This window comes from Tamandua tetradactyla, chromosome 7 (genome assembly GCF_023851605.1).
Source record: "Tamandua tetradactyla isolate mTamTet1 chromosome 7, mTamTet1.pri, whole genome shotgun sequence".
Classification (NCBI taxonomy): domain Eukaryota; kingdom Metazoa; phylum Chordata; class Mammalia; order Pilosa; family Myrmecophagidae; genus Tamandua; species Tamandua tetradactyla.
In genome coordinates this window covers 107,126,873-107,136,986 of record NC_135333.1, presented here as the reverse complement: position 1 = coordinate 107,136,986, position 10,114 = coordinate 107,126,873, and the positions used below count along the sequence as shown (strand labels likewise).

At 38.0% G+C, this 10,114-nt stretch overlaps 1 long non-coding RNA gene across 1 annotated transcript in view; it reads left to right on the top strand.

The window, feature by feature from the left end:
- The first annotated feature begins 8,758 nt into the window (after window positions 1-8,758).
- LOC143691725 (uncharacterized) overlaps window positions 8,759-10,114 on the top strand; it is a 39,903-nt gene continuing 38,547 nt past the window's right edge. Inside the window, exon 1 of the long non-coding RNA XR_013179669.1 lies at window positions 8,759-9,083. This is a non-coding gene — a long non-coding RNA (uncharacterized LOC143691725). The remainder of the gene's footprint in view (window positions 9,084-10,114) is intronic.

Genomic DNA, 10,114 nt, shown 5'->3' with positions numbered 1-10,114 from the left:
AGATTCCCAGTTCTGCCACTAACCAGTCCTGTGTTACAGGTTTTCATAAGGATCAGAATACACAGAGTACAGGAAAACATTCACTTGGTAAATTGTAAAATGTGGTATGTATACGGTGTTTATAGTTGCTTCAATTTATTAAGTACCTACTAAGTGCCAGGCACAGAGTAAGACTTGATGTTTATTCATTATCATATCTCATCAAACAGCCCTGAAAAATGGAAAATATTGCCCCCATTCCAGAAAATGAAGCTGAAAAAGGCTAAATAACTTATCCATGTAATCCATCTAATAAATTGTTTTTATGTCATGATAATTGTTTGCGAAATATCTCTACATAGTCCTTTTATTGGTTTCATACCTGTGCCATAAGTAAACTTCCTATAAATGTAAGCGTGGCGAGAGGCTTATAAGCCATTCAAACATAATAAAGATGGAAGTGATTTTTCTCCCCCCCCGGAAAACACATGTTGTACGTGGCAAAATTGGAGCTCTCCCTAAGAAAGTATAGATTTAATAGACTAGACTCCTCTAGTCTATTGACTCCTTTTAATGTGGTTCCCCTTCACACATGAAATTGATTAATATGCAAAACAAGTTTCTACTGTATGATTATAAATTATATATTCAAGGTATTTATATGAATAAAGGGTTAAATTCAGATTTTTTTTTTTTATTATGAATGACCCATCTTTAAATGGTAAACATTTCTATTTGAGAGGGTACCAAAAAATTTGTTTTAAATTTCCAGAGAAGTAGTAGGGACAGTTCCGACCCAGTGGCAGATTTTTCAAACTGACTTTAAAATTAGATTTCTCAAAATAATAAGTTTTCGTAAGGTAGCCAAGCCAGCTTACCTGATTAAACTTCTCTGTATGGTAATATGTCAACAGAGTATCTAGTATCCTATTATTAGAGAATTTTGTGCTAACTATTTAATCTTAGTGTCATAAAGTCAAGAAACATGGAATCATAGGATCAAAGGTCAAACTCTTGGTTATAAATGGCCAGTAGTAACCAAGAGAGAATTATTAAGCATTGCTGGACATTGTGGGGGACGTGGTGGCATCCTATGAGTACTCTCTGCTCTTCAAGGCAATTACCGTACAACTGAGAGAGGAAATAAATGAGTCAAGAGTAATTAAGAGTTGACTTACTTATTAGTGACTTTGATGACAAATAGGAGGTGAGAAAAGGAAGATAATTGGCAAAGCCTTGCTTTAACTAGCAGGACTAATGTGGCATAGTCCTGGATAACCATCCCATAAATGCTTTGAACTTTTGAACTGAATGCTATGTTGAGATACTAACCTTCAGAAAGCCAGTATCTTAGCAAGGTGGTGCAAGCTAAGCTAATGGTGCTCTGAAACGAATGTCATGGATTCTATTTAAAGCTCTGCTACTGACATATCATCATTCTTCATAAATCTAAAGGAAAAAGGTACCCTAAGATATCATATAGGTCTTCTATCTGTACTCACAGCCCCAAACCTTGCCACCTCCACCCTTAGGATGAAGTCTTCTGGATGTATCCCAGCCGTATTGGGAGGAATGAGAGTAAGATAAGGGCACTTTTATATGTCAAATTCATGCTAGGAGTATTATATGCGTTATATATGTTGTCTCATTCATAGGCAAAAGGTTTTATTTATTATTATTGGAGAAGTTGTGAGTTTACAGAACAATCAAGGAAGCAGTTATTTTTACCTTTCCTTTAACATGGAAAGAACTGGGGCTTAGAAATGTTAAGTTACTTGCCCAAAGTCACAGAGTTTGTAAAAGAGTCATCCCTTTGGACCTTAACTAAGCCTGGCTTTTATGATTCTGTGTTTTCCTGGCCAGATCCTCAGCTGTTAGAGGATATGTCTTTTATCTCTTTGTCCCGCACCTAACACATAGAAATGTTTGTATGTTTTAGCTTTTCGATTATGTTCACTCATTTCACTGAACAAATAGTATTGAATACCTAATATTGCCAGTCCGTATGCTGGACCTGAAGATATGACGACAATCAAGCTGCTTCCAGATTTCAAAGAGAGGCAGAAATAAAGTTTTATCATGAGACAAGTCCCATGATATAGAAATGCCCAAGGGTAGGGAGGTTAGGGAAAAAAATTCCTGGAAAGAAAATGCCTGAGCAGGGGCTTCAAAGAGGACTGTGTTTAGAAAGGTCTGATTTCTTTTCCATAACTGAACATGCAAACATGATGCAAGGTGAGACTGCAAAAAATGTACCCCCCACCCTTGGGGATTCAGTTGAGGTGGCTGTCAGGAACCAAAGGCTTCAGCATGTCTCAGCGGCACAGGCCTGTGGAACTTCCATAAAATAAGGCCTTTTTGGTAGTTTCTCTCTGCACCCTTTGTGTGGAGTGCAATATGAATCATCCTCATTTTCACATTCTACTCCATACTGAAAATTTATCTGCAGTGTATTTCTTTTTCTTAATTCTTTAAAGAGGAAACATATTGGATTGCCTCATGTAAATGCTTATAACAAATTTTGCTAGGGGCTACATGTAAATGCTTATAACAAATTTTGCTAGGGGCTAAAATGAATTAGAGATATTAGCTTCTATTGTGTAACAAGGTAGGCTTTATGGGAATGATGAAATAATCCTATATAATTCAATTATCACTCTATAGACCAAGAAAGCTTAGCGCTAATGTTTATCTAAACCTCGCTGTAATTAAATTTACATTGCTAGCCCAGATATTGATTTGACTAAGCCAGTCTTATAATAATAAATGATTTGGGTGGGAAAACACAGAAAGGTGATTTTCAAGGAAAAAAAAAGCCATCACACTGACCTACAGGATTAAATTGCAGTCGTTCAGTCTGCTTATTGAGTTTTTGTGTGTTTTTCTGCCCTCACTCGGGCTGGGTTAAATACTTCTCCAAAGCATTCATGCTTAAGTGGATCTTTCTCGAAGTCTAGACTTGTAGAGCTGTTGCAGTTTTTGAAAATCTGTTCTTTCATAGTATTCCTTTTTCTGAAGTAAAGCATCTTGCCCGAGGGGACCCACAATGAAAGGTCTGTGATGTGAAAGCCTAAAAGAAGTTGTTTATTTTTTAAATTTGTTCTTGGTTTTTAAATATTTACACTTCATTACAACCTTAGGGAACCCTTCAGCCATCAGTCTGACCTACTTCACATCAGTGCAAAAATAGCAAATATTCCTCCTAAGCAGCCATTTATAATAACTTTGACTTTTTCCTAAAATTCAGAAGAAATATAGTTGTTGATCCAGGGCCAAGTTTGTCAGGAGCTATTTGCATTAATTAATGTTACTCACGAAAGGACTCATTTTAAGGAGTATATCATTGAATATTATATATAATTTGTAATATGGGACTTTAACTATAGTATGTAGTTATTTAAATGGTAAATTAGTTATTACTTTTTTTGTTTAATTGGTCAACATTAAGCATCTTAGGAGTTTGGCAAAGTTTCTGAAAATGAAATCATAAACAGCCCCTTACAAGGTCTGAAATTTTCCCTTTGGGAACTAAACTCAGGCATTGCTTTTCAGGGATTTTCTACTTAATGATGAGGTGGCTGGCTACCCCCCACTCCTACCCTGCCCTGCTCTTTGCCGCTCAGGCTACTCTGTAATTCTGTTTCAGTGATAAGCACTGTGTACTTGGGAAGTGGGAATGTCATCTACCAGCACCAAACACCCTCCTATTCTCTTGAATTTGAGGGCAGTTACCAGCATTCCCCCCAGGATTCTTGCCAGGCAATGTTACCTCTTCCCACCAAGTATGAAGATTTAGAGGACATGGAGGCAGAGACATTTATGAGAAAATTTTCCTGGCTACTTTTTTTTTTTTAATTAATTAAACAAAAATTTTTTTAAAATATAACAACAAACAAACGCAAACATTCTCAACTTTTGCTCATTCCATTCTACATATATAATCAGTAATTCACAATATCATCACAGTTGCATATTCATCATCATGATAATTTCTTAGAACATTTGCATCAATTCAGAAAAAGAAATAAAAAGACAACAGAAAAAAATTAATTCATACCATACCCCTTACCCCTCCCTTTCATTGATCACTAACATTTCAATCTAAATTTATTTTAACATTTGTTCCCCCTATTATTTATTTTTATTCCGTAGGTTTTACTCATCTGTTGATAAGGTAGATAAAAGGAGCATCAGACACAAGGTTTTCACAATCATACAGTCACATTGTGAAAGCTATATCATTATACTATCATCTTCAAGAAACATGGCTACTGGAACACAACTCTAAATTTTCAGGCAGTTCCCTTCAGCTTCTCCATTACATCTTGAATAACAAGGTGATATCTACTTAATGTATAAGAATAACCTCAAGGATAACCTCTCAGCTCTGTTTAGAATCAATCTCTCAGCCATTGACACTTTATTTTGTCTCATTTCACTCTTCCCCCTTTTGGTCGAGAAGGTTTTCTCAATCCCTTGATGCTGAATCTCAGCTCATTCTAGGGTTTCTGAATTCCTTGATGCCGAGTCTCAGCTCATTCTAGGATTTCTGTCCCACGTTGCCAGGAAGGTTCACACCCCTGGGAGTCACGTCCCACCTAGATAGGGGGAGGGCGGTGAATTTGCTTGTTGTGTTGGCTGGAGAGAGAGGCCACATCTGAGCAACAAAAGAGGTTCTCTTGGGGGTAACTCTTAGGCCTAATTAGGCTTGACCTATCCTTTGTGGGGTTAAGTTTCATATGAACAACCCCCAAGATTGGGGGCTCAGCCTATAGTTTTGGTTGTCTACACTGCTTGTGAGAATATCAAGAATTCAACTTGGGGAAGTTAAATTTTCCCCCTTTCTTACCATTCCCGGAAGGGGACTTTGCAAGTACTTTTTTATTCACTGTTCAAATCACTCTGAGATTTATCGGGGCATCAATCTGGACAAACCAACAAAATCTCATGCCCTACTCAGGATTCCATGTCCTTATGGTGTTCAATTAAGCTGTCTACATAAGTTATATTAGGAACTGCACTAGTCAAAATATAAATTTTGTGCCAAATAAACATTTTTTGCTTCAGTTTCAGACGTAAGTTAAAATTTTAAAATATTAATCACCATCTATTTTCAACACCCTGCAGCAATGACATTCCTTTGTTCTTCCTCATGCAAAAACATTTTTTTAATTTGTACATTTAGTCACTGTCTTTATACACTCGAGGCATTCCTAGATTATATCATCTCAGTCTTTATCGTGTATCTTTCTTTCTGATTTCATTTGTGCTCCCAGCTCTCCTCCCTCTATTCCTGGCTACATCTTTGCCCACACTACTTATTTCTGGAAAATGCTTAGAAACACATCTTTATTATTTGCTCTTCAACTCCTTTAAGATTCTCAGCTATAGAATTTGCTCCCTACCCCCTAGCTTTACCCCACTCTCTCTCTTGAAAAGTATTATCGAGCCTTTTATAAGTGTCAGGCATTGAGCCCTTTATCTATCTATGAGTATTCCCATATGAAGTGTTTATCTAAAAATGCCTTCTGAGTCATTGCATAAACTCGGTTCTCCCCACATTCTTTCTCATATAGGTCAAATGGAAACTTCATTTTTCTAATTACTCAGGTCTAAAATCTGGGCGTCACCTTTTACTCCCCTTTTGCTCCCACACTCTATATCTAATCTATGGGGGAAATTCTCTTGGCTCTACCTTCCAAATATATCAGGAACCTGACTTTATCTCTCTACCTTCACCCCTCGTCTGTCCAAGCTGTCATCCACCTTTACTAGATTATCACAGTAGCCTCCTAACTGCTTTCCTTGCTTTCCTGCTTGTCCTCCTAGGGCCTGTTTTCAAAACTGCAGCTAGTGGGACACTTCTAAAGCATGTGTTGGCTCATGTCCTTTGATCAGAACCCTAAGATTTAGTGTCTCTCAGCCCTGGCTACAGACTAGAGAAGTACTTGCAGAGATTTATTCCCAGGCCTGGGCCTCATCTCTGCAGATTTTGATTCACTTGGTATTTCTTGTTTTGTTTTACAATGTTATTGTGGAAACATAAATAACATGAAACTTCTGATTGTGACCATTTTTAGTATACAGTTAAGTGGCATTAATCATCTTCTCAGTGTTGTACTACCATCAAAACCATCCAATACCAAAACTTTTTCATCACCCAAACAAACTCTGTACCTGATGCCGGACAATATGTGGGTATGCTGCCTGATGTGCTCAGTGATCAGTCCCGAGACACTGGGATTTCAAAGAAAGCGCTCTTGTTGCGATGTGCAAAGCAAGAACAGGAGGTTAAAACCTCAGATCTATCTCCCTGAACTGCAGAAACTTTGAGTTTTATAGCTTTCAAACAAAGGCAGGCAGGCAGGCTTCGGATAATAAATTTAATCCCTTGAGATAAAGTTGGATATAGTCTGATTATTAGGCATGCACAGATTGTTTGCATGCTTAGTCACAGAATGTATGTAAGAAAATAGTGGCCTTCATATGATGATGGGCAGGTGACCTGTATAGGTACAGGTCACCTATAGTATAATGTTGAAGCTACTGCGCATGTGAGGAGGGCCATGGCTGGAACCAGCTTTTTCTAGTAATATAGTTTAGGAATTGAAGTGGGCTAACTCTGGGCTGACTCGAGTTACTTTATTTATAAACATTAAGAGGCTGTCTCCATGATCACAAAACTTCAAAGTTGTGAAACAAGATAAGAGGGTACAGGCAGAGCCTGAACCAGGACAATTACAGGGTAGAGATTACACAGTTACACAATAAGGCATCCTCATCAAAGCATCAAGGCTACTGGTACAGGTCACTGAGTTATAACAGTTGCAGGTATTTACATTTGGCTACTTCAAAAGTTTAACAGGCAACTAAGCTATAGTTCAGTGGTTTACTCAAGTTACAAGATTTTGCTTTCTGGCTACATCAAAAGTTTCATAAATATCTAAGTTACAGTTCAGTGAGTTTCAGTGCTTTAAGTATTCTATAATATACTTGGAATTAAGAAAACATCTATATAGAGCTAAATTCAGTAACTATAATTATTTAATTCTTAATATTTGGCTACATACCCACTAAGTAATAACTCCCCCTTCCCTGCTTCTCCCCTCATTCTCCCTAAAATTTTGCATCTATTTCTGTCTTGGCAGATTTGCTTGGTTTGAAAAACTCCACAGGTAATTCTACTAGGTAGCAAGGATTGAGATGCATTGTTCCAGAGGCTTCCATCTGCCTCTGAGTTCTCGCGATCATCAGTAAGCCCTTGTTCCCACTCCTAAGTCCTCTGGCCTCACCTCTCACTCTCTCCTATACATACTCTACTCTTGCCCCATTGGCCTCTTGAGCATACCAGGCATGCTCCCACCCAAGGGTTTAGTGCTCTACACTGTCTTCCCGGAATATTCTTCACATGATACCTGCCCTGCTAGCTTTACCTTCTTCATGTCTTTGCTCAGACATCATCCTCTTTGTGAGGCTTTCTCTGACCAGAAAAGAATTAAATTCCCCACTCAGTCCCAAACCCACCCTTCCTTTCCTCCTGCTGTTTAATATTTATATTTTATAATATTTATATTTTAATGTAGTATATTTTATTTACTACATAACTGCCACGAGGGCAGGAATTTTTGTCTATTTTGTTCAGTGTTGTTATCCCCACTGCTGAGAACAGAACATAGCACAGAAAATAATAAATATTTATTGAATGGAGGAAACATGCTCAGGAAGTGTAACCAAGAAATTAAGAATTAAATGGTGATGATTACTGAGTCATTATATAGATGTTTTTTCTTTCTATATTGTAGAATAGCCAAAAGTTAGTACCTGAAAATATTGAAACCCAACTAGCCTCAGCCTTGTTTGTACTTACTACTGTAATGGTCATGATAGCCCATCTTAGCCCTGTTTGTTCTTACTCTTGTAATGGTTGTGAGAGACTGAAACCATCACATACTAACCCACTAGAATGGCCCCTCACTTACTAACTTGTTAAAGCTATCAATTATTAATGAAAGACGCATTCGTGTTTTCTTCTGTCCTCAATTATCAGTGACCTAAGTCCAGGACAAGTTCCTGTTTTTTTCTTCCCCTACAGAATTAGCTAAACCTAGTAAAGCATGCACCAAACAAAGGAACCTGAACTCAAGGTCAGTCCAAACATGATATACCCTGTGAGCAGAACCAAGGTGAGCAGAAACAACAGGAAAGAGACTCACCAGACCCAAAAGAAAAGCACGAGGTCTGACCATTACAAGTTCTAACAACGTCACAAACCCAGTCATCAAAACAAAGGACCAATCAGCAGTAACAGCCAACTTGGAGTTCTTTTTTTTTTTTAATATATATTTTTTGAGAAATACCCACACATGTACAGTCCAACCATATTATCCAATCAATGGCTCACAATATCATCACATAGTTGGTTTATTCTTCACCATGATCATTTTTAGAACATTTGCATCACTACAGAAAAAGAAAAAAAAAGAACTCCTACATCCCATACCCCTTACCTCTCCCTCATTGATCTACAATATTTCAATCTACCCAATTTTTGCCTTTTATCTCCCCCTATTATTTGTTTATTATCCTTCTTTTTCTTTTTTTTTTTTTAAATAATCTGTCCATACCCTTGATAAAAGGAGCGTCAACTTGCAGTTCTTAACTCGAATGGTTACTATCTAACACCATGGACTGATATCTCAAACATCCTTGCCTCTACCTCCCTTTGTTAATAATTAAAACCCACACTTTGGCTCAGAGCAGTAGATTGGAAACTATGTCTCCTGATCTCTGCCAGCTTTGCAATAAAGCCCTCTCTTCTTTCCCTGAAGCCTCTGTGACTCTTATTGGTTCAGAACACATTGGGTGAGGACTCACTTGTGAGAATTTGACGCCCAAAGTGGGGCCTCTTGGCTTCTCAAGCTGTTGACCAAGGACTCATGAGAAGGGAGAGGTAAGTGCCTCCCATCTCAATCCTAAACTGCTTCCTGGACCTTTTTGTCCAGAGAGTCAGCAGTTTGTAGCTTCTTGCCACCCCGGGCACCGGTGATCCCAACAGCACTTCTTATATGGGAAAGAGAAAAGGTATCAGGAAAGTATCTTCTTTGGTAAGTTGATTTAATTTATCTGAATTGTACCTTGCTTACTGGTGTAGCCCTTGAATTCTTAGTCGAAGCTGCAAATAACAAAGTCACCTTTGTTAAGGAAAGCAAAGGGCCTCCGTTTGTCATGAAACATTTGTAGGACCCATTTGGGAGGAGCGAATCCTCTGCTTGTCTCTTGGAACAGCCTGTCAGTTCCATATGGTTGGAAGCAACCCTGAGATTACAGGAAGCTAGGGTGATTCCAGAGGAGTCTGGAGATTGGATATTAGTAATTTAAGTCAACTTAATCCAGGATCTTCCCCAATTTTAGTCAGTATTTTGGCTGTTTGGTATTGTCAGGTCTGTGTTAACTTATTTCCAAACAGGCGATTCTCAATAGGGTTTCTATAGCCTGCTTAACTGTATAATCGATAATTGGACAATGTTTGCATATGAGTCAATGAAATAGAAGAAAATGATTTTCAACCAATAACCCAAATTAGGCTAATATCCAAGTATACCAGAAAAGAATTAAAAAGTAGTGTTCAGGGCGGGCCACAGTGGATCAGCAAGCAGGATTCTCACCTGCCATGCGGGAGACCCAGATTCGATTCTCGGTGCCTGTCCAGGTTGTATTCAAATTAGTGAGTTTTACAGTCCTACATCTCTGTTTTTTTGTGTGTGTGTCTAACTTTCTATTTAGGTCTGTCTATTTGTTCAGTATATATTTTCCTACCTCTGGATGTTAAAACCAAATTGGCAAACAAAAATTATTAAAAGAGTTCTATTCGAATTGCTTAAAGATAAATAGGTACATATACAGTTATCCCTTCCACATCACAGCTTTCCGTGTTGTGGTTTTGATACATCACAAGTCAGCATAAGAAACTAGATGAGAATTTTGGGGGGCTTTTGCAGAAGCCTCAGATGACACTGAAAGGCTAGAAATGTGTGTGATTGTTATGAAAAAGGCATGTCGGTTGACTCTGGAATCATATGAGAAACACCAAGTCCTTATATGTTTGCCTAAAGGAAAATGAAGGTTAAGGGTCTAC